Source organism: Salvelinus alpinus, chromosome 2 (genome assembly GCF_045679555.1).
Source record: "Salvelinus alpinus chromosome 2, SLU_Salpinus.1, whole genome shotgun sequence".
Taxonomy (NCBI): Eukaryota; Metazoa; Chordata; class Actinopteri; order Salmoniformes; family Salmonidae; genus Salvelinus; species Salvelinus alpinus.
This window is the reverse complement of record NC_092087.1, coordinates 56,132,459-56,157,704: the sequence shown is the minus strand read 5'-3', so window position 1 is coordinate 56,157,704 and position 25,246 is coordinate 56,132,459. Positions and strand designations below refer to the sequence as shown.

Sequence of the window (25,246 nt, the reverse complement as noted above, 5' to 3'; positions counted from 1 at the left end):
ATTGCAGAAAATATATAAAAACAACACTAACCAACACAACGCATCCCAAACGGCAGACAAACATACAGTATATACCTTCACTTCAACGAAACTGCAAACGCTTAATTAAACCAATTCAAAAGCCAACCGGGCTTTGCAAACTGTCATTTCCATTTTTTACTAAACCGTTCAGTAATTCCAACATCCTGGGGTAATTCATATTTGTTAAGGAAAGGCAATTGCTGGTGAAGATTGAATCATCGGTCCTTGTTTCATTTTCCATGTAATTAAATCAGCTAATAAAAAAAGAAGATGTAAACTCACAAATGATTTAGGGAAAATTAGCATTTTTAATCACAGTAGATTACTTTAATAACTCAATAAATCTGTCGCAGCTGGAGCGTCTGCGAATGTTGTCACAGCCACTTAGTTCTGCAATTGCAACCAATATCGCCTGATGAGAGAGACAGAGAGAGAGAGAGAGAAAAGAGACAGAGACAGGGAATGAATAGAGAGGTAGAAGAGAAAGGTAGAGCAAAAGAGAGGGAGAAGAGAAAGAAAGAAGAGACAGAGAAAGAGGACTGAAAAAAGATAGAGAGAGAGAGCGAGGCCTCTGAAGCGCGGGAGGGCTTGTTCCTCTCAGAGAAAACCACCACCCACAGCTATTAACTGATAATCCTCAATTAGCTCAGCCGTCACCTTAAGATGCATGAAGCCTGTTTGCCGTGTTGTCCCCTTTGTACTCTGGTACTTGTGAGCGTGCAGCCTAGCTCTACTCTAGCATGCTATGCTAAATCCCCATGCTCTTTAAAGTACTGAGAATGCAAGTTATGGAAGGCTAGGCTATACTGTGCAGCCTAGCAATACTGTAGCATGCTACCCTAAATCCCCATGCTCTGTACAGTACTGAGGAGACTATTCGTGGAAGGCTATATGAGGCACCCTTTGAGAGTCAAATCAAGATGACAGAAAGGTGCTAACACGGATCTCCCTACTTTAACTCTTACTGATGTCAGACGTTCCATGCCAGGGTGAGGCGGTACAATGCCCACCTGTTCTGACTACTCTCTATTCATGATTGCACAACCTCTCTGTCAACCTCCCTTAGAAACCAAAGCATGAGCAAGCAAATATTGTACCATCCAATGAGTATTCTGTTCCTGTGGAGTCTTTGCTCAAACAGAGGTACTAGCACTGGTACACTAAAGAGAAAGAAAAAGTGTGTGTGTGTGTGTGTGTGTGTGTGTGTGTGTGTGTGTGTGTGTGTGTGTGTGTGTGTGTGTGTGTGTGTGTGTGTGTGTGTGTGTGTGTGTGTGTGTGTGTGTGTGTGTGTGTGTATATCAGTGGAGGCTCCTCAGAGGAGGAAGGGGAGGACCATCCTCCTCAGTGAATTTCATTTTTTAATTTTATTTAAACATTGAAAAAGTTATCCTGTTCAGAGAAAACTATACTAAATATATTCACGCCACCAAATAATGTTTTAAAACACACTGTTTTTAAATGAAGGTCTACAGTAGCCTCAAAAGCACTCACCATGGTGTAGCCGAGGACAGCTAGCTTCCGTCCTCCTCTTGGTACATTGACTTCAATACAAAACCGAGGAGGCTCTTGGTTCTCACCCCCTTCCATAGACTTACACAGTAATTATGGCAACTTCTGGAGGCCGTCCTCCAACATATCAGAGCTCTTGCATCATGAACTGACATGTTATCCACCCAATCAAAGGATCAGAAAATGTATCTAGTACTGAAAGCATAAGCTACAGCTAGCTAGCACTGCAGTGCATAAAATGTGGTGAGTAGTTGACTCAAAGAGAGAGAAAGACAATAGTTGAACAGTTTTGAACAAATTCATTTATTCAAAAATAAAGGAGAAGCAAGAGAGAGAGAGAGAGATTTCATTTAAAAAAAATCACTTTCAGTTTCTCTTACTTAGCTAGAAAATGCAGCTGGCTAGTTTAGTTACTCAAACACCCAGCTCAAACAGAGGGATGCTATGTTAGCTAGCTGGCTATGACTATCCAACACAACACTGGAACTCTTCCAAATCAAGGTAAGCTTTTGGTTTTATTAATGTATTGCCACCGGGCCCGCCGGTATAACTGCTTACTGACTATACACTGTGACGTTACTGCATGATTGTAGCGGGTTTACTAACGCATTAGACTAGGACGTTACTTTAGCTAATATGGAGACAACAATGTGGGCTGTGTGTAGCGGTTATGACATGGTTTGGCTTGGAAAGTTTTTTTTGCCTGGTCACATACAGCTGATGTGTTTGTGCATTGAAGTCCACAAATGAAGGGAAAATGTGAGAGGACGAGAGTGCATTGAGGCGAGGAATAGAAAGTGGCTGCTATGAAAGTGAACTGTGTTTATGCGGGATCAGGGGTATATTCATTTTGCCGATTCTGTTGAAAAAACAAAATTAAACGGAAGCAAACGAAACAGGGATGAAAATACCTGAATTTGTCCAATTGAAACTCTCGTTTGCAACTGTTGGACTAATGATTACATCCTAGATAAGCTAGATGCAGGCAAGAGTGTGCAAGGCAGTATCGAATGTGTCACTCTCTGTCCATGTGTCACTGTCTGTCATCTCAAATGTTTCTCTCGACCTACGTTGTGAACTTTCATTCATAGGCTAGGTTGTAGCAACCTCATGATGAGTACAGGGAACATTTGAGTATCATGTAGTAACCTAAACCTATTGATGTTACATTGAACTGGGTAAATGGAATATGAATGACAGTCATCCAACATGCTGTAATATAAATAAGCACACTCTCAAGTATCTGAATGACCAAGCCAGTACATGTGTGTCTATGCACTTCATTATAACTGGACATACAGTGCCTTCAGAAAGAATTCATACCTCTTGACTTATTCCACATTTTGTTGTGTTGCAGCCTGCATTTTTTTTTAAATCACCCATCTACACACAATATACCATAATGACAAAGTGAAAATATGTTTTCAGAAATGTTTGCACATTTATTGAAAATTAAGTACAGAAATATCTCATTTACACAAGTATTCACACCCCTGAGTCAATACATGTTAGAGTCACCTTTGGCAGAAATTACAGCTGTGAGTCTTTCTAGGTAAGTCTCTAAGAGCTTTGCACACCTGGATTGTACAATATTTGATCATTGCTAGACAACCAAGTCTTAACATAGATTTTCAAGCAGATTTCAGTCAAAACACTAACTCCGCCACTCAGGAACATTCACTGTCTTCTTGGTAAGCAACTCCAGTGTAGTATTTACCTTGTGTTTGAGGTTATTGTCCTGTTGAATGGTCAATTCATCTCCCAGTGTCTGGTGGAAAGCAGACTGAACCAGGTTTTCTTCTAGGATTTTGCCTGTGCTTAGCTCCATTCCATTTATTTTTTATCCTGAAAAACTTCCCAGTCCTTAAAGATTACAAACATACCCATAACATTATGCAGCCACCACTATGCTTGAAGATATGGAGAGTGGTACTCAGTAATGTGTTGTATTGGATTTGCCACCAAATATAACACTTGTATTCAGGACAAAAAGTGAATTGCTTTGCCACATTTTTTGCAGTATTATTTTACTGCCTTATTGCAAACAGGAGGACTGTTGTGGAATATTTTTAAGGCTTCCTTCTTTTCACTCTGTCAATTATGTTAGTATTGTGGAGTAACTACAATGTTGTTGATCCATCCTCAGTTTTCTCCTATCACAGCCCTTTTTAAAGTCCCCATTGACCTCATGGTGAAATCCCTGAGCGGTTTCCTTCCTCTCTGTTAACTGAGTTGGGAAGGACGCCTGTATCTTTGTAATGACTGTTTGTTTTGATACATCATCCAAGAAGTAATTAATAACTTGACCATGCTCAAAGGGATATTCAATGTCTACTTTTTAAATTTTGACTCATCTACCAATAGGTGCCCTTTTTGCGAGGCATTGGAAAACCTTCCTGGTCTTTGTGGTTGACTCTGTGATGGGGTACAGAGATGAGGTAGTCAGTTCAAAAATCATGTTAAACACTATTATTGCACACAGAGTGAGTCCATGCAACTTATTATGTGGCTTTTTAAGCACATTTTTACTCCTGAACGTTTTTAGGCTTGCCATAACAAAGGGGTTGAATACTTATTGACTCAAGACATTTCAGCTTTTCATTTGTAATTCATTTGTAAAAATCTTCGAAAAACATAATTTCACTTTAAAATGTAATCCATTTTAAATTCAGGCTGTAACACAACAAATGTGGAAAAAGTCAAAGGGGTGTGATATACTTTCTGAAGGCACTGTAACAACCTAGATGAATCAGATGAAACAATATGCGAGCCGTGACATCAACCAGGCCAGGGCTTGACAGATATTGTATAGCTTCTCTGAGAAGCTTGGTACAGATTCAGCAGTAGTACTGTTGGTTTGTGTAGGCTACTCCGTAGTAGGAAATACCCTCTCAGCCCCTGTATACCAGCAGTCATTACCACATCTTCAAACAGAGCAGCATCAGTAAATTTCATCCCCCTAAATGCACTGTGTTCTGAGAGGAGTTCCAGATCAATTTCTCTCTCTCGGGCTTTACACAGAAGCTACATTAAAATGCACTTTAAAGGACTTCCCTTTCAACTTTCCCACCACCAAGAGAAGCCCAGAGAAATGCTTTTCAGAGAAAGTGAGCCATGTTGCTAAGTAAACCCAACAATACTGTGTTTCGTGTGTCTATTTGTACTTGCTACACAGCACTGAGTGTTTTATGTGAAGATATGTTTGTCTCCATTGATTTTGAATGGCTGCGATGGAGCTAGCTACGGCTGTAAATATTTTGTTCTACTATGTACTGTAGTAGAGTAGATGGCATGGCTGAATACAACATGCAAAGCTTTAAAAATAAATAAAAATAATAATAGAACTCTATCTTTAAGTTAAAAACAGAGTTATCAAATGAACAGAAATGCAGAATGGTTTCCTCTTTGAAACGCTAATTGTTATCAACCTCATTTCCTCACTCAGTGAATTATCACAACCACTACTTTAGTGGTTTCCTCTAAAATATGAAAGCAATAAGTACTACTGTATACTTCAGCTTCGGGTTCGTGGGCTTTTCTGTTTGAGCTATTCAAACCTCTACTTTAATGTATGTTCCAGGGCCTGAGTTCAAATCGCTGCCATTATCGCAAGCCTACACACTACACGCATTCAGTCTTTGTGTGAGCATTTTTGTCGAGGCAGATAAAAAAATAAAAAATGCTGAAACAAATCCTATGCTTATTGAGATGTGAGGTTGTCTTCAGCATAGAAGGCAACGACATGAAAGCATCGTGGCACACACTCTATACCCGAAAGGCTTGTTGGCATGGGAGCGTGCCCGTTCGCTCTATCAGCACAGTTCCATTGAGGGACAACAAGGAACTGTGTAGTTCCACTGATACACAGCTTTTGATTCACTTAGCAGGCTTTGCCATATGGATGTTGGATTATGACTTGCCTATGACTCTCGCTAACACAGAGAATGGCTCCCCAATTAAGCTGTATGTTAACTGCAGCGCTGAAGAAATGTTTTCTTCTAATTAACGATAGAACAGAAGCATGTTAGTTAACGGCTACAAAAAGATAAGCAAACAAGCCCTGCGTTAATTGCAATTGTGGGAAATTGTCGATGCACCATGGATTAAAAAATATTCCGAAAATTTGTGATTTAGGAGAGTCAACCAGTTATTTGTTACACCCTCAACCTTCATGTAGCCAACTCCTTGGGTTCGGTTCAATATGAGTTTTGCAGAGAGCTATAGCTTAATGACGGAATGACTCTGCCTGATGTATATCCCATGTACTCTCTGATGATGTAATCACTCAGTAACATAGAGGAGTCGTATTTTCTCTGCCGACAACTCAGTGACTAACATTAAAATATCACCGGAAGAGCATACGTTGATTTGACAGGACATGTACAAAGAAAAGCTATTATTGCTGCGTGCCGGGAGATTTGGATTGAATGGCTCGACTTGATCCATTTGCAGATTGTATATTAGGTGATCCGAGGTGATTTTAAACATGTTTCTTCAGAAAAAAACACACTCTGTATCTCACACGTTTGTGAATATGAATCTACGGGGGCCTCTCAGTTCCTTTTAATGCCATTATGAGGCCATTTTCACGCCACAAAGTGCCTTGTATGGCAGGTGCTATTTTGGTCATGGCCTCGAAATGATAGAAACACTTGTAAAGAGGCTCTGGGATCAAAATAGCCACAAAACCACAAGGAAATATTTCGACATATATCTGAAGCAATGTTTTTGTTCGCTTTATGTTCAGCTCAAATGAAGAAATGGTGCCATTGTCCTTTCTAAAAACACATACTGTATATCCCGACTGTCAATTTAAATATGTCTATCTTAATTCTGGAAGGGCTCCATCTTACGTTTGCAGTTAATGAGTTTTGCACTGGTGTCAATGGCCTGCAGTATATTGCACTTGCTCGTGGTTTATACCGACCGTATAGTTGTACCTTTCGGGCTGCACTTTGCTCCCCTCTTGGCCATAGTGTTCTTGTTAAGAACATGGTTGAGTTCTAGACATTCTATAGATATGGCCGTAGTCTTCTTGTTAAGAACATGGTTGACTTATAGACACTCTGTAGATATGGCCATCGTGTTCTTGTTAAGCGAGGGCTATACTTTGAGCCAGAGAGGCACCCTGTCATCATGAGTGACCGAGTTCGCTTTTTTGTCATCCAGTTTATCATGACTTTGAAATTACGTGGTTCAAGTTGCCATTTTGGTCCGTTTATTAGCATGCTAAGTGAACTACTTTGTTAGCAGATGGCGCTAACTGCAGTATGCTAGCACTGACAGCTAGAGTAACTGTATATGGCATGGCAAATAAAAAATGCTGAGAACTCCATTTACAGTTTATAACTCAACCACACATCAATAATAGAAGAAAAAAATGAAAAATAAATTACAGTAAATCCATGCTTCAAAAGTTACATACCTCTGAAATGTCAAAGGGGAGGCTGCGGAGGATAACTCATCTTGAAACTCATTGAAAGTGCACAATGCAGGCTGTATTACAAATATTCAACTGCCTTTTCCCTTGAGGTACAGTAAGTATTTTAACAGCGTAGTATTTGAAATGAGGAGAAACTAGTTGCGTGTTGGCGCATGGCCAAACCCATTTAATGACATTCCAAATGCACACAAGCTCAGCTACATACCAACTAACCTATTCTGTACTTCTCTTCGTGTCAATAACGTCCTTGACTTTTTGTGAGTAATTTAAATCATTCACAGACTCCCGCAGTTATGCATTACAGCAAAAAGTGAACAGGAGAAACGAACAAGTCGTCGATCGGAGTCCAATAGAATGCTCTGATTAGCTTCCTTTGAACTCGATTAAAATAATATTCAAACGTCTCTGATTCAGTCATTTGGAGGCCGCTGGCAGAGGCCAGTCAATAACAATGTATTACCTTTTAATGTGCCATGAACACTACCAGTCATGATGCTTTCATCTGCTTGTCAAACAAATCATTTTAAAAAAGTAGGTTACCTTCACATGTTCATCCAAAACAATTCCAGCATCCAAACAGTGCACTGTGGCTGAAACGATCTCACCAGCAATAGCATCCGAGCGAGCGAAACAACTCCCATCTGTCTCAGAATGCTGAACTAAAATCTAAACGCAACATGTAAAGTGTTGGTCCCATGTTTCATGAGCTTGAAATAAAGGATCCCAGAAATGTTCCATACGCACAAAAAGCTTATTTCTCTCAAATGTTGTGCACAAATTTGCTTACATCCCTATTAGTGAGCATTTTTCCTTTGCCAATATAATCCATCCACCTGACAGGTGTGGCATATCAAGAAGCTGATTAAACAGCATGATCATTACACAGGTGCACCTTGTTGCAAAGATCTGTACACAATTCATGGAATCTGAAAATATCCCAGTTCTTCCATGGCCTGCATACTCACCAGGCATGTCACCCATTGAGCATGTTTGGGATGCTCTGGATCGACGTGTACGCCAGCGTGTTCCAGTTCCCGCCAATATCCAGCAACTTTCCACAGCCATTGAAGAGGAGTGGGACATTCCACAGGCCACAATCAACAGCCTGATCAACTCTATGCGAAGGAGATGTGTCCTGCTGTATGAGGCAAATGGCGGTCACACCAGATACTGACTGGTTTTCTGATTCTGATTCACGCTCCTACCTGTTTATAATGTACTTGTATTCCCAGTCATGTGAAATCCATAGATTAGTGCCTCATGAATTTATTTAAATTGACTGATTTCCTCATAGGAACTGTAACTCAGTAAAATCTTTGAAATTGTTGCATGTTGCAATGATATTTTTGTTCGGTGGATATGTAGCCCATGTATCTGATGCTGTATGGTCAAAAATACTATTTTTGACCAGACAGCATCAGATACACATACTTGTTCTCTGCCTCGACAACGATGGCAGCATTATCAGCAGCATCTGCCTTTTTTTGTCAACAATGTGGCCTAATTAACCTGGGCACAGTGGCCAGGCGAAACCCCCCTCCCCATTTCCTCTGCAACTTTGAAGTTTCCTGCAGATTTTGCTGATGCCAGACCAACATGCTGAAGCGAGACAGAATGAGAGCGATGAGCTAACAATCCCACGACAGTGGGTTGTTTGTCGGGGGTTGGGGGGCCTAGAGTGGAGCATGGGGGGCCTCAAGTGGATTAATGATTTGGAAAACAATTATTACTAATATTCTAGTATGGTTTACTAGGATTTACATGCAACAATATATAAACATTATAACAAAAGTATATTTTTGCAAACATGGCCTCACAATTTACGACATGGCATGGCAAAATAAAATAACTCCATTTACAGTTTATAACTCAACCACACATCAATAATAGAAGAAAAAATTGAAAAATAGATTACAGTAAATCCATGCTTCAAAAGTTACATACCTCTGAAATGTCAAATGGGAGGCCGTGGAGGATAACTCATCTTGAAACTCATTTAAAGTGCACAATGCAAGCTGTATTACAAATATTCAACTGCCTTTTCCCTTGAGGTACAGTAAGTATTTTAACAGCGTAGTATTTGAAATGAGGAGAAACTAGTTGCGTGTTGGCGCATGGCCAAACCCATTTAATGACATTCCAAATGCACACAAGCTCAGCTACATAGCTAACCTATGCTGTACTTCTCTTCATGTCAATAACGTCCTTGACTTTTTGTGAGTAATTTAAATAATTCACCCATTCCCACAGTTATGCATAACAGCAAAAATTGAACAGCAGAAACGAACAAGTCATCGATCGGAGTCCAATAGAGCAGTTTTAGGCAATTGGGAACTTCATTAGAATGTCCTGATTAGCTTCCTTTGAACTCAATTAACATAGTATTAAAGTTTCGCACCTGGGAACAGACATTGACTGCCAAAAACCCGCCTGATTAAGAGAGGCTGGTGTCAGTGAAAACCTGACAAAATGTTACTGCTATTTAATTCGGTATAGTTTGTACAGAGTGGGGGCCACATCCAAAAAAGCAAACATTTCAATTTATTCTGATCTATAAGAGAAGATATCAGGTGGGGGGAAACTACAGCTTAAGGAGCCAGGAGGTAAAGTTTATATACAGCCAAGCTGTGAAAGGAATTACTGTAATCACTCACATCACTCACACTGACCCCTTGACAGATACAAAACAACCTAAATTCACTAGTCAAAACATTCCTCTCAGTGCTTCATCTGCCAGTGCATTCATAATTTCCATCATTACTGAGCCATATAGTGGGATAAGAGTTTCGATTGATCTGATCTCCCTGATGAAACATCAAAGGAATGTTTAAATGAGCTTCCTTGCAAAGCGTTAATAGTCCCTCCAACTATTCTTAACTGCTAAGTCAAACTGTAACCTCAGATTCCCTCCCTTCTACAAATAGGCAATTATGGCATCGCAGTGCATATAACATTCACAGGCAGTTGAGCGGACGGCTATGCGCGGCTCAACATCGGGTCCTAAGGCAATTGAAGTATCCGGCATAATATCAGTGACCCTCGAGCCGTTTTCACACCGACTCGTATTTGAACGGGTTGTAATTATTTCCTGCGAGCAACGGGGTGCAAAGAAAACAAGACACTGAATTGACTTAGCCAATCTTCGTAATTGATTCTGGGTAAAGTCCTGAGGAAAAGCAGGCTTACAGATAGCAAAAAGAGCCGCTTTTACTAACCATCTAGATTCTAGACAATACAAAAAAGATGCTTTTAAATAAGCACATTTACATAGTGTTTCGGAAGGGCAAAAATCCAGTTCTGACGGCCAACTTTTAGTGCCTGCATTATGAACTGCTACCCACACGCACATACAATCTGTCAGAGTGCAATTCTCAGAAAGCAGAGCCAAATGTCAATGCCTTTGTTTAAAAGATTAAGTGAAACCGGCGACGAGAGAGCAATGCCCCTGTTTGCATTTTGAAAACACTCCCATCTCGGCTACACCGACACATCACATTCCAATCAGCAATAGTAGGGGACATAAAAGCAGAAGCAGGAGCAATATCAACTCAATATAGCATTTCTGGGAGAGACAAAATAATAAAGACAGCAAAATGTCAACAAACCAAAATATGCAAGTTATGCTTTAACCTGAGCCCGTCTGAAGGAACAGTAGCCGTGTGAGTGATACACAGGCAGGGAAACCATACACTTGGCACACACTAGACATGGAGAAGTGGCAGAGGACCAAACCAATGTGGCCCCTGGCTTATTGAGCAGTCTTAAGTCACAGCATGGGAAACACAGAGAGCCCCGGCACAGTGACATTAGCAATACATCTCATTGTTCCTTACTGATTTAAAAAAACAATCTGTAGCAATTGAAACTTGAGATAGAGATCACAAGACCTATGGCATAAATATAATGCCTGACTACTACTAGAAGGCTTACAGAACTCTTAGAAGCATTTCTAACCTTAATGACAACGGACTGTACTATTGATAATAGTTTATACAGAACTATCCTTTATCAGAAAAGCCTCATTCAGCATATATACAGTGGGGAGAACAAGTATTTGATACACTGCCGATTTTGCAGGTTTTCCTACTTACAAAGCATGTAGAGGTCTGTAATTTTTATCATAGGTACACTTTAACTGTGAGAGACGGAATCTAAAACAAAAATCCAGAAAATCACATTGTATGATTTTTAAGTAATTAATTTGCATTTTATTGCATGACATAAGTATTTGATCACCTACCAACCAGTAAGAATTCCGGCTCTCACAGACCTGTTAGTTTTTCTTTAAGAAGCCCTCCTGTTCTCCACTCATTACCTGTATTAACTGCAACTGTTTGAACTCGTTACCTGTATAAAAGACACCTGTCCACACACTCAATCAAACAGACTCCAACCTCTCCACAATGGCCAAGACCAGAGAGCTGTGTAAGGACATCAGGGATAAAATTGTAGACCTACACAAGGCTGGGATGGGCTACAGGACAATAGGCAAGCAGCTTGGTGAGAAGGCAACAACTGTTGGTGCAATTATTAGAAAATGGAAGAAGTTCAAGATGACGGTCAATCATCCTCGGTCTGGGGCTCCATGCAAGATCTCACCTCGTGGGGCATCAATGATCATGAGGAAGGTGAGGGATCAGCCCAGAACTACACGGCAGGACCTGGTCAATGACCGGAAGAGAGCTGGGACCACAGTCTCAAAGAAAACCATTAGTAACACACTACGCCGTCATGGATTAAAATCCTGCAGCGCACGCAAGGTCCCCCTGCTCAAGCCAGCGCATGTCCAGGCCCGTCTGAAGTTTGCCAATGACCATCTGGATGATCCAGAGGAGGAATGGGAGAAGGTCATGTGGTCTGATGAGACAAAAATAGAGCTTTTTGGTCTAAACTCCACTCGCCGTGTTTGGAGGAAGAAGAAGGATGAGTACAACCCCAAGAACACCATCCCAACCGTGAAGCATGGAGGTGGAAACATCATTCTTTGGGGATGCTTTTCTGCAAAGGGGACAGGACGACTCTACCGTATTGAGGGGAGGATGGATGGGGCCATGTATCGCGAGATCTTGGCCAACAACCTCCTTCCCTCAGTAAGAGCATTGAAGATGGGTCGTGGCTGGGTCTTCCAGCATGACAACGACTCGAAACAGACAGCCAGGGCAACTAAGGAGTGCCTCCGTAAGAAGCATCTCAAGGTCCTGGAGTGGCCTAGCCAGTCTCCAGACCTGAACCCAATAGAAAATCTTTGGAGGGAGCTGAAAGTCCGTATTGCCCAGCGACAGCCCCGAAACCTGAAAGATCTGGAGAAGGTCTGTATGGAGGAGTGGGCCAAAATCCCTGCTGCAGTGTGTGCAAACCTGGTCAAGAACTACAGGAAACGTATGATCTCTGTAATTGCAAACAAAGGTTTCTGTACCAAATATTAAGTTCTGCTTTTCTGATGTATCAAATACTTATGTCATGCAATAAAATGCAAATTAATTACTTAAAAATCATACAATGTGATTTTCTGGATTTTTGTTTTAGATTCCGTCTCTCACAGTTGAAGTGTACCTGTGATAAAAATTACAGACCTCTACATGCTTTGTAAGTAGGAAAACCTGCAAAATCGGCAGTGTATCAAATACTTGTTCTCCCCACTGTATATATATACAGTATATATTTTTTTTGTATACCTTTGTTTAACTAGGCGAGTCAGTTAAGAACACGTTCTTATTTTACAATGAACAGTGGGTTAGCTGCCTTGTTCAGGGGTAAAATGACAGATTTTTACCTTGTCAGCTCAGGGATTCGATCTAGCGACCTTTGAGGTTACTGGCCCATTGCTCTAACCACTAGGCTACCTGCCGCCCTGTACGGATTCTCATAGAGTCAAAGAGTAGGGTTACCTACAGAAACATATACTGTATTGTGTTCATATGTGCGGCCTTGACTTGCGTGCCATCCATAAATGAACACAAACAGGCCAGCTGTACCTCTTTTGTTTATTTGAGGTTAACCTCATCTCACTCTCTACGCACCATCAATGATAACATGCCATTGTAGCCCTGTGAACATTTCAATCAGGAATAGTACTGCACTTAGAACATTTTCTGTGTCCTTCTCAAGTATCATACACCAATCAGGACATTCTCTGTGTTGTTCTCTTCCTGAAAGAGAAAGGTGCTTAGTGAGAAACCATGGCAGAGTTTCATTCTAGGAAGATGTGTCCTTCCATCCGCCCTCGTTAGTTACCCTTTTTACGGAGCTGACACAACTGGGTACATATTACCAATAGCTCCAACTGGTTTCCACCATATTACTTTGACACACAGGATATTCTGACGCCTTGACTTTTCCACATTTTGTTACGTTACAGCCTTATTCTAAAATTGATTAAATACTATCCCCCCCTCATCAATCTACACACAATAGCCCATAATAACAAAGATAAAACAGGTTTTTAGACATTTAGCAAATGTATTAAAAACATAAATACGTTATTTACATAAGTATTCAGACCCTTTACTATGAGTCTTAAAATTGAGCTTAGGTGCATCCTGTTTCCATTGGTCATCCTTGAGATGTTTCTACAACTTGATTGGAGTCCACCTGTGGTAAATTCAATTTTTGAACATGATCTGGAGAAGCACACATCTATCTATATAAGATCCCACAGTTGACAGTACATATCAGAGCAAAAACCAAGACATGAGGTCAAAGGAATTGTCCGTAGAGCTCTGAGACAGCATTGTGTCGGATCAAATCTGGGGAAGGGTACCAAAACATTTCTGCAGCATTTGAAGGTCCCTCAAAACACAGTGGCCTCCATCATTCTTAAATGGAAAAAGTTTGGATCCACTAAGACTCTTCCTAGAGCTGGCCGCCCGGCCAAACTGAGACACTCCTCAGTAAAAGGAACATGACAGCCCGCTTGGAGTTTGCCAAAAGGCACCTACAGGACTCTCAGACTTTGAGATGAAACCAAGATTGAACTCTTTGGCCTGAATGCCAAGCATCACGTCTGGAGGAAACCTTGCACCATCCCTACGGTGAAGTATGGTGGTTGCAGCATCATGTTGTGGAGATGTTTTTCAGCGGCAGAGACTGGGAGACTAGTCAGGATTGAGGGAAAAATGAACAGAGCAAAGTACAGAGAGATCCTTGATAAAAGCCTGCTCCAGAGGGCTGAGGACCTCAGACTGGGTCGAAGGTTCACCTTCCAACAGGACAACGACCCTAAGCACACAGCCAAGACAACGCACGAGTGGCTTCGGGACAAGTCTCTGAATGTCCTTGAGCAGCCCAGCCAGAGCCCGGATTTGAACCTGATCGAACATCTCTGGAGAGACCTGACAATTGCTGTGCAGCAATGCTCCCCATCCAACCTGACACATCTTGAGAGGATCTACAGAGAAGAATGGGAGAAACTCCCCAAATACAGGTGTGCCAAGCTTGTAGCGTCATACCCAAGTAATCGCTGCCAAAGGTACTTGAACAAAGTACTGAGTAAAGGGTCTGAATACTTATGTAAATGTATTATTTCAGTTTTTATTTTTAATACGTGTAAACATTTCTAAAAAAAAAATTTTAGTTGTCATTATTGGGTATTGTGTGTAGATTGATGAGGGAAAAAACTATTTAATCGATTTTAGAATAAGGCTGTAACGTAACAAAATGTGGAAAAAGGCGTCTTAATACTGAGGAGTGGACAATGGCCGTGCAAGGAGGGGGTGGGACGGGGAGAAGGGGGTAGGATTCTGGAAGGGTCCGTCCGTGTGTGTACTCAGCCAGGCCCAAAGGCACTTAGTAAAGCCCGGCCCCGAGCCAGCCATCTCCACTGTGTGTTTGCACAGGACATGCCACAGGAAGCTAAGACAACTGTTCGTGTTTGCCCAGCCTCGCCGACCCACTCTTAATACACCCGACAGCTGCATTTTTCCACTCCGCCGACAGTTTGTTTATCGCTTTTCTCCACATTTATCCTATGGAATCTGGGATCACTGGAATCGCTCGGACTTTCCAAGAAAATGCACATTGATATTGGAAGAAGTGAGTGTGGTAAGATGTTAAAAAGAGCACAAACTGCGGCCTCCTCTTGCAAAGACAGGTATACAGTAACATAATGAAAATGTTTGGAGAGAAATCTGGTCAGTATCAGCTGTTGCTTGTCGCCTACCTGCTAATAAAATCTTACCACAGAGGAGATGGGTCTTGGTCTTATAAGAGCAGATAACACTTGTCGAGTTTGCTGCAAATTCTTGCCTCATCGTTTGGCCCTGGAATTGGGTTGTGTGACAAATGGCACTCTATTTCCTATATAGCGCATTACTTTTGACCAGAGCCCATAGTGCACTATATTGGAAATAGGTTGCAATTTGGGATGCAGCCTTTGTCGGAGGCCTCGCTTTCTTATCACCAGACTGAACTAATAACTATTTTAGCTCCGTCACTCTGAAACGTCCCGATAATCACCAGAGATACAGTATCAGCCACGTCCAGACCATGTCAAACTTTCCACACTATGACCTGTCAAGTCTCCATGAAATGTTTTTCCCCCTTCTTCCCTCTCTTTCAATGTTTCATTTCCTGTCTGTAGCAAGCAATCACCAACCACCAAACACCAGCCATTCAACCTTTCAGAAAATGCAACTATAGGCGAGACACTGTATTCTTCCTGTCCTAGAACTTTGTTATGCGAAATAGGTTGTAATCCGGAGGTGTACGCTGAGTGGTGTGTCGGAGTGTTGACAAGCACTGTCTGGAACGTATGATATACTAATGTGTTCCTGTGTTAATTGGGCTGTGTCTTGAATAAAGCGTGTTAATTGCATTCTAGGACAGGTGAGAAATCCGAGGCAGTGTCAATGAAATAGGTCAACCCCTCACACACACAGTATATGCTTTCACTGTTATATTACACTGGGCTACATTTGGATTGTTGTTGAAAAACCAACTTAAGTAAAGATATCAAAATATTAAGATATCATCATGTTTATGATGCAGGTTGCATGAACGTTGCATGGACGTTGCATCTGCCCGAGCAAACATAACGAGAGGTTAACACTGGGACCAAGAGTAAAACATAAATGAAAAGCGCAAGCGTGTGGATGATGTCGAATGTCAATGACAACAACTGTTCCTTTGGTGCGACATGTATACTTCCGTCATTTTCAGTGCTGTTTCGCGGCGGATATCCATATTTTTGGCCAAAAAACCGAGAGAGCTTTCAAACCTTGTTAGAGAAATGTTTGTGTTCTCGGATGGTAGGTAAGTGGGCTAAAAGCAAAGGGCTGAACCTGTGAATGTCTCTTGCAGTGAAACACTGTCAGGGTTTTCCCCCTTCTCAATTCAAGTGAGTGAGGAAACAGTTAAGTCGCACAGAACAGATTCTCACCTCTTACTCACTCACTTTCTTCTCTCTTCTTCTAGTCATATCCATCAATCAGCATTTCATGCAGTTTGGGTTTGAACTAGAGGTCTTCACAGGTCGAAAACATTGGACCCGTTCCAAAATGGAATTGGGGCTTTCCCACCCGGATCCGATATGAATAAATGTTTGTTTTAAATATAGAGACCCGTTCCGAACAGACCCCGAGGACAACTAGACCTGATCCTTATAGACCTGTTCGACTCCAGACCTGGTTTATTAACCGGAGCAGCTGATAAAGCATGAAAGGAGGGAGGGGCCGTAAAGCAGGCGTGGGAGGGGCCGTACTGTGAGCGAGTGACATGGGGAGCAGGAAGGAGAGAGGGAGAGACAGCAACCAACCAAGCCGACTCACGCTATAGTAGACTAATATCTGCCATAACTAGGCTACCTGTCTTGGACTGCATCAAACTAGGAGAAGCTAGTTAGCTAGCTATGCTAACTGATGCTGCAGTGCAAGCGCTCTCTCATCCTAGAGTTACAAATAACAGAATAGAAAATAGCAGCCTGCCTACCTGATGGCTCTTGGTTGTTGTAGCCTATCCTTCTCTTTTAACTTTTTATTTATTTTCCGTCACTTTAATTTCATCTTCCATAAGTGGAATGGTATCAAATACATCCATTCCACTCACTCTGTTCCGGCCATTATTATGAGCCGTCCTCCCCTCAGCAGCCTCCTGTGATTAGATATCTCCTAACTTTTGCCACACATGGAGCGAGGCCCAATGACTGTAGCCTATTGCCGCTTATATGACTTATGATGGGCCAACAACAAGCTACACACAACACGCTCCACTCTCGTGAAAGGCAAGAGCAGCAGCATAAATGATCATATGTATCTCTCTCTCTCTACTGCAGCAGTCGCGTTCAAAACTGTAAGGGCCCTTTCGGAAAAGTCAGTTAAAATTACACATACCCTAGAACCGTGACAATCATATCAGTTCCTACCCAGACATTATTTAGGATTCTGGATCCGGACCCACTGTGGATCCGTGAAGACCTCTAGTTTGAATCACACGAAGTGCACTAAAACAGTAAACGTTTGTCTTTCAAGTCACTATCTGTGCTGGAACACATCTGTTGGCAAGGCCCATATCGCTGAGAAACATTACAGACACGGTGGCTGAAAAATAAAGTCCCCCCCCCAGGGCCATCGTAATTTAGAGGGGGCACGAAGTACATGTGGATGATGGGGGTTGGTCCGACAGGGGGTCCTCTCTGCAAGTTCGTACATTTAGCATTTTTCATACACCTGAAACAGCTTTTTCCTGCAATCTAGAGCCATAATAATGATGCCTAATTCTGTCAATTTTACTACGCATATTAAGCATACCTCTTCACCTGTTGAATCGGCTTCTTTTTTGTTTAGCACTGTTTGGCGGTGAACCATTTCATGTGTTTGAAGGTAGAACTCCGCCTACCCGGCAGACCTAGAGCAAATCAAGTGCACATATAAGCCTACCGCTGACCAATCAGATAGCTCAGATCACTGTGCATGCACAGTTTTTAATATAGAGGAATATTTAACTTTCTCTGGTCATAGGAGTAACAACATGAATTGGCGCATGAGGCAGAAGTAATGCAGTGCGACTTAAGTTTCGCCATCAGCTGGAAGACTGTGTCTCCTTTTCTCAGTAGAGACAACATACCTCTTGACTTATTTTGTTGTGTTCTCACCCATCTACACACAATAATACCACATAATAGCAAAGTAAAAACATATTTTTGGACATTTTTGCAACATTTCAGAAAATGAAATACAGAAATATCTCAATTACATATGTATTCACACCCCCCTGAGTCAATACTTTGTAGAATAACCTTTGGCAGCGATTACAGCTGTGAGTATATCTGGGTAAGCCTTCCAGACCTGGATTGTGCAACATTTGCATATTATTATTTTCTAAAACTGAACCAGGTTTTCTTCTTGGATTTTGCCTGTGCTTAGCTGCATTCTGTAAAAAAAAAATACAGATTACAAGCATACCCATAACATGATGCAGCCACCACTAGACTTGAAAATATGGAGAGTGCTAATCAGTAATGTGTTGTATTGGATTTGCCCCAAACATAACACGTTGTATTCAGGACAAAAAGTGAATTGCTTTGCCACATTATTTTGCAGTATTACTTTAGTGCCTTGTTGCAAACAGGATGCATGTTTTGGAATACTTTTATTTTGTACAAGCTTCCTTCGTTTCACTCTGTAAGTTAGGTTCGTATTGTGGAGTTACTACTATGTTGTTGATCCATCCTCAGTTTTATCCTACTGTATCACAGCCATTACAGTAACGGTTAATAAAGTCACTATTGGCTTCATGGTGAAATCCCTGAAAGGTTTCCTTCCTCTTCGGCAACTGAGTTAGGAAATATGCCTGTATCTTTGTAGTGACTGGGTGTATTGATACACCATCCAAAGTGTAATTAATAACTTCATCATATTCAAAGGAATATTCAATGTCCTTTTTTTACCCATCTACCAATATGTGACCTTCTTTGCAAGGCATTGGAAAACCTCACTGGTCTTTGTGGTTGAATCTGTGTTTAAAATGTACTGCTCGACTGAGGGACCTTACGAATAATTGTATATGTGGGGTACAGAGATGAGGTAGTCATTCAAAAATCATGTTAAACACTATTATTGAATACAGAGTTAGTCCATGCAATTTATTATGTGGCTATTTAAGGCAAATGTTTACTCCTGAACTTATTTAAGCTTGCCATAACAAAGGGGTTAAATAATTACGCACTCAAGACATTTCAGCTTTTCATTTTTAATTAATTTGAAAAAATTGCAACAACCTAATCCCATTTTGACATTATGAGATATTGTGTGTAGTCCTGTGACAAAATCTAAAATTAATCATTTTTAAATTCAACAAAATGTGGAAAAAGTCAAGGAGCTGAATACTTTCGGAAGGCATTGTAAAACATTTAAATACAATTTTCAAAATGGTCTGAGAAGAACAACATTGGCAGGGCAATTCAAGTATAGCCAATAAGCAGTGATAGTGTATTGGGCCTATAGCCTACTGCACAAATCTCATTGCTACAGAACTGTTATAAATTGGTTAATGATGTATAGGCTTACATTTTTTTTTTTTTATCCTGAGCGGTAGATCTCGGCCTGCATTTTGACTCAGAAAGTGATCTGGACTCAGAAAAGGTTGGTGACCACTGGTCTAGGGGGTCTAGGCAATGACTCAAAGGTAAAGGAAGAGGTGCGAGGAGTGCAGTCCAAACAAAGAGGTTTTTATTAAGAAAAGGCTAATTAAATCCTTTGTCACTTTCACAAGGTTGGAGTAATACAATTTTCAACTACTTAAGACATTGGCTCGAATCTAGGCTGTGGCTTTAGATTTCGAGAAAATGAACAACTAAGGAAGAATTTTTCAGTTGTGTCATTGACTTCTTAAACCCACAACCTCGGCCTGGTCTGTTTGCTCTGTTTCACAAGCGTTCCCGAAAGTCTCGCGATCTTGCACCTCTGGGTTTAGAAACTCTGTGCTGCAGTGTTGGCGGTGCCCCTGGTGGCATTACGAGGGACTGCAGCGATGGCGGTGCCCCTGGTGGCATTACGAGGGACTGCAGCGTTGGCGGTGCCCCTGGTGGCATTACGAGGGACTGCAGCGTTGGCGGTGCCCCTGGTGGCATTACGAGGGACTGCAGCGTTGGCGGTGCCCCTGGTGGTACGGCGGTGACCTGCAGTGTTGGCGGTGCCCCTGGCGGCATGGCGGGGGACACGGAAGCAGCGGTTGTGGTGCGGAGGTGCACTGCGGCAGCAGAGTTGGCTAGGCTTGGCCCTGCTGGCTAGGCTTGGCCCTGCTGACTAAGCTTGGCCCTGCTGGCTAGGCTTGGCCCTTCTGCGCCACAGATGCACATTGATTCCTTAAGAACTTTTATGCCTTAGGAGTTTAGTACAACTGCCACACTGGAATTGTATCATAACCCTAAATATGCTTATCTGCATCTCTGCTCAAATCCGGGTAAAGGATTGAAAGGAATGTGAGTCCTATTCAGTACATTTAGTAATTGCTTGCTTTTCTAAAGTCTAGCAACCTTGCCAGCAGGCATGCCGGCTAAACTAGTTAGACAAGCTACTCTAACTTGATTGATAGCCTGAAATGGCTTGGTTGCTAGTTATGAGGTTGGGAGATTGGGAGATTAGCTAGCTGTCTAGCTAGAGCCTACTTCATACAATTGCTAGGTGGCTAGTGTTACTGAGGAACAACAAAACATGTTTCTTTATTTATTCATCAAGAAGAAATCAATAGGCTAAATAGCTTGATCAAATTAATTTACAAACATACTTCCTGCCCGTCACCGGCAGCTAAAATCAAATCAAACTCGACACTCTCTCTCCTTCTCCACCGACGATACTGTCCGCATGCACTAAAGTATCTAGCATCCTGCCTAGCATATCTTTGCTCCATGGTGCACCTTGGAAGGAACCACTTACTAGGGAGATTGGGGGGGGGGGGGGGGCTCTTTGCCTGGTCCATTCAATGTGCCCCCTCCGCAAAATACCACTGACAGATCTTCAAATAAATGATTATGATAAAGTTTAGTAATTCATTTAACATCTGAATATGTTTTAAACAGGACAAATCTGAGGGGGCACATGCCCTTGTGCCCCCTATACCCACCCAAATCATTCTCTTCCCCCCTCAAAACCTCTCCACCCTCTCCACCCGCCAAAAAAACAAGTTCCCTGAATATAAAACAGCTATGGAGAGAGCGAGACAGAAAGACAGAGAGAGAGAAAGAGAGAGCGAGAGCAAAAATGAGAGAACATTAGAGAGAGAGGGACAGAAAGAGAGAGAGAACGAGAAGGGGAGAGCGAGAGAGGTGCTACTGGGGACCCCACTGTTTCCTGAGGGGTATCATTTTAAGCACCCTGGTACACCAACCAAGCACCCTCCCCCCACATCAAGAACAGGAGAACTTTAGATCAAGGGGCCAGAGGTCGGCACTACACTGCGTGTGCTTCAACAGCAATGACAATAATGAGAGTTAATATGACTTTGCGAGGGCCAAGCATACAGGGGGTCCAACACTGTGTGTGCTTCAACAGCAATGACAATAATGAGAGTTAATATGACTTTGCGAGGGGCAAGTGTACAGGGGGGTCCAACACAAATCACCATGTAGACCTTTAATTTATTGTCATTACAGAATGTGACTATGATTCACTTACTGTGCAGCATGGCTGTGATGATTATGCATGCAAATGATTTAAATGATCTATGCAAATGTGTCTTAATGCATTACATCTTGAATTGTAATTCATTCCGATTAATGAATAGTACACTTTATGTACATAAAAAGTGGCTAAAGCTATTGATATAACAAGAGTATTATGTAGCAATCCCAGTATACAATACACTGATATGCTTCACCCAATTACCAAAAGCAAACGGGCATGAATCTAATTTGGATGCAGGTGATAAAACTAAAACGATTCTAACTATTTTGAGACATTTTTTACATTAAACTTCGCAAACTGTCACTAGTTCAAATAGTGATGCCATGACACTAATGCTACGAGTCAGGGCTAAAGCATGGAGAGCTGTGGGATTGCAGGCTGCTGCAGCGTAGGCCTTGGCATTGTGTCTGTGTGGCTCTTTCTTCTGCAGGTTAAACTGGAGTCCAGGCTCAATCCCTTAGGACCCGATTCTTATTTACTGCAGGCATTACTGGATCCCTTTCCTATTGTTTATAGAGCCAGCAACCTTTCACGGTAAATGGCCTAGTCACAGTCACTGTCTGTGACTAGTAATATGCCAGGTAGGCCTATATAAAAGCAGGACAGCTATCAATTAGGTTAACACTGGCACGGCATCGAAATAAAGGCAGGTTTGTTCTTTTTAGATGTCTTCTTTTTTTGCCCGTTCAAATTATGTGAAAGATATGAGAAGCACGTTGACATAACCATCTCTCCTCCGTAACTGCTACTTTTCTCTCGTCCAAAAATATGATTGACTCGCTTAAAATGCATTAAAAAAATAAGATTTTTATGAAACTGATCGCAGTTCCTTGTTGCTCCTTGTTGCTATTTGTTGTTGTGTTTTGAATAAATAAGTCATACCACAACGACGAGGGGAGGCTGGCTAGAAATCATTTTCCGAGGTAATGGTGTAGGCACTGTGCGGAAGGCAATTTCAGCTCAGCTTCCCCAGAGAATGGCTCTGTACTTATCATTAACTCAGAGATATAATCTGCTCCAGGCTACCTGATTTCCCCCCATAACCTTTTGACATTGCCACTGCCAGCAACGTAAATAAAGAGATGCTCGGGCACATTGGAGGAACGCCTGATTAATATCAGGAAGCGGTGACAACCATTCAACTAGTACAGAACATGAACGAACTGTACTGTACATCCAGCGAATGTAGCCTACTGTACGAACTACCCCCAAATGTATATGTACTTTTTTCATTTTACAATATTTTAGTTTGAGGTGGTTTTGGTTGAGTGTGATGTACGGTGGCCTGTTGGAGTACTACCAGAGCCAGTGGAGCTACAGAATGATTTTTGTGTGTGCTCTTCTGCCTGGCATTCCTTCAGTTACAGTATGCATGGGTTAACGCTTTTCCAGGGAGAATAGTAGTTCTTGCTCGGATTCGCCAGTCAGCAAAATGTATGAATGTAAAACACCCAAGACCGCTTACTTCCACTTAATTAACTTTTCTGTGTACAGAATGTGGTAATGCTAGAATAACAATTCATTTTCTATTTCCATTAAGGTCATGTTACAAGAGAAGGGGAAGAAATAAGACGTTCTGTGAGATTAAACATGAGAAAGACCACCCCCCCCAACTGTGGTCATATTTGGACTATTCCATCAACAATTGTATTCTGTAGATATGGGTGAAATCGGAATGTCCCACAGGATAATAGGGGTTATGTATAGTTTTGTATCTGCCATATTTGTAAAAAGCAGTTAAACGATACTCAAATAGCATTGAGTACCTTGTGGTGGCTAATTGGGATTGAGGAAGTCAGCCTTAATCAGGGCAGTTCTTACTGTGTGGACTTCAGAGTGTACATTATATATGGTGTATGGAGGAAACACTGGAAAAATTGTACACCTGAGGCTTACTCCCATTAAATCATATGCTCCATAGATCTTGCCTCGAGGCATAACACCAATTAGAAATGCATGACACACACACACACACACCACCATAGAGTGTTACGACTAACAGAGCCACAACACCTTTGTCCGTATACTTTTGTACACACTGTACTGTATACTTACGTAGTGCAAATATGTACAGTACACTACATCTCCACCACTGAATTTCCAATCCAACCCATCTAATTATATATCCGGGTCCCCTTTCTGACACATTGATGTTGGAGGAGGATCTGGAGAAAATTGGAGCAGCTAGCTAGATACAGTAATCTATCCAACTTCATTTCACAGAAGTGAGTCTGCCTCGGGGTATGCACAAGTCATAATACATTTGACAAATAGTCTCTCAACGAAACATGCATTTGTGAAGAAGTAGTGTCCCTTTAGCGCTGGTATGCGCCAAGTGTATGGAGCTATACTGAACAAACAATACACCCACTCATGGAGGAGAGAGAGAGGTGGAGGGATACAGAGAGGCTTCAAAAAGATTAGGAGAGAATCTGGGGCTAAAAGTGAGGATGACTCACGGCGAAGTGCAGTGACAATGTGTGCATCCCAAATGGCACCATATTCCCTATATAGTGCACTACTTTTGACCAGAGCCTTATGGGGGACCCTATAGGCCTTAGTCAAAAGTAGTGTACTATATAGGGAATAGGGTGCCATCTGAGACGCTGTACTATATAGGGAATAGGGTGCCATCTGAGACGCTGCCAATGCAAGACAATGCAACTTGGAGAGATTTGAAAAGCCATAGGCCCAGAGAGTTGTTATGGGAATACATATAGTCGCATTTAGTCGCAAGTATCTCCTATCTTTTTGACTCTACACTGCTATGTTGTAGATTTGGTTCTCTTTTACTTCAGTTGAATGCATTCAGTTGTACAACTGACTAGGTATCCCCCTTTCCCTTTCCCTTTTAAAACATGCAATATACTATTGTTCATATGTCATCTGGTTTCAAGAGGATGCATGGGTTGTTCTAGATTGAGATCAGGATAGGTTCTAGTTACTAGATAAGGCCTTTACTGTAGGTCTACTTAATAGATTCATTGTTCCACTAAAAACATACATGCATCTGTGCTGTTTAGAAATGGCATCATTGAATGCACCTCAAACTCAAATATTTGGGATGTTGTCCTAATCCTGGACTAAAAAGCATTTTCAGTGGAGATTCCCCATTGAGCTTGCTAGTGTCCAGGAAACCGCCCCATTATGTATTTGTGGAGGAGACGATGTGCCCCCCCCCCCCCATCAGAGCCCTTGATATGGCTTGTCGATCCAGATCCATGAAATGCACCAATCACAAACCCAAACATCCAGTCAAACCAGTTTCAGTTTACACATTTTACAAATCCTTTAACTTCTTTGGGGTAGGGGGCAGTATTTTCACGTCCGGATGAAAAGCATGCCCAGAGTAAACGGCCTGCTACAAAGACATAAAAGCTAGAATATGCATATTATTAGTAGAGTTGGATAGAAAACACTCTGAAGTTTCTAAAACTGTTTGAATGATGTCTGTGAGTATAACAGAACTCATATGGCAGGCAAAAACCTGAGAAAAAATCCAACCAGGAAGTGGAAAATCTGAGGTTGGTCGATTTTCAACTCAGCTCCTATTGAAGATACAGTGGGATATTGGTAATGTTGCACTTCCTAAGGCTTCCACTAGATGTCAACAGTCTTTAGAACCTTGTCTGATGCCTCTACTGTGAATTGGGGCCGA

General features: G+C 41.7%; 1 protein-coding gene across 3 annotated transcripts in view; it reads right to left on the bottom strand.

The window, feature by feature from the left end:
- Positions 1-25,246, bottom strand: part of LOC139565402 (TOX high mobility group box family member 2-like) — a 143,172-nt gene that overhangs the window by 113,570 nt on the left and 4,356 nt on the right. Inside the window, exon 1 of one of the 3 annotated variants that reach the window (XM_071385726.1) lies at positions 16,350-16,576. The exons of the other annotated variants lie outside the window; for them this stretch is intronic. The gene's annotated coding sequence lies outside the window, so the exon portion shown is untranslated. Of the gene's footprint in view, positions 1-16,349; positions 16,577-25,246 lie in introns of those variants that run through there. 3 annotated transcript variants of the gene reach the window in all.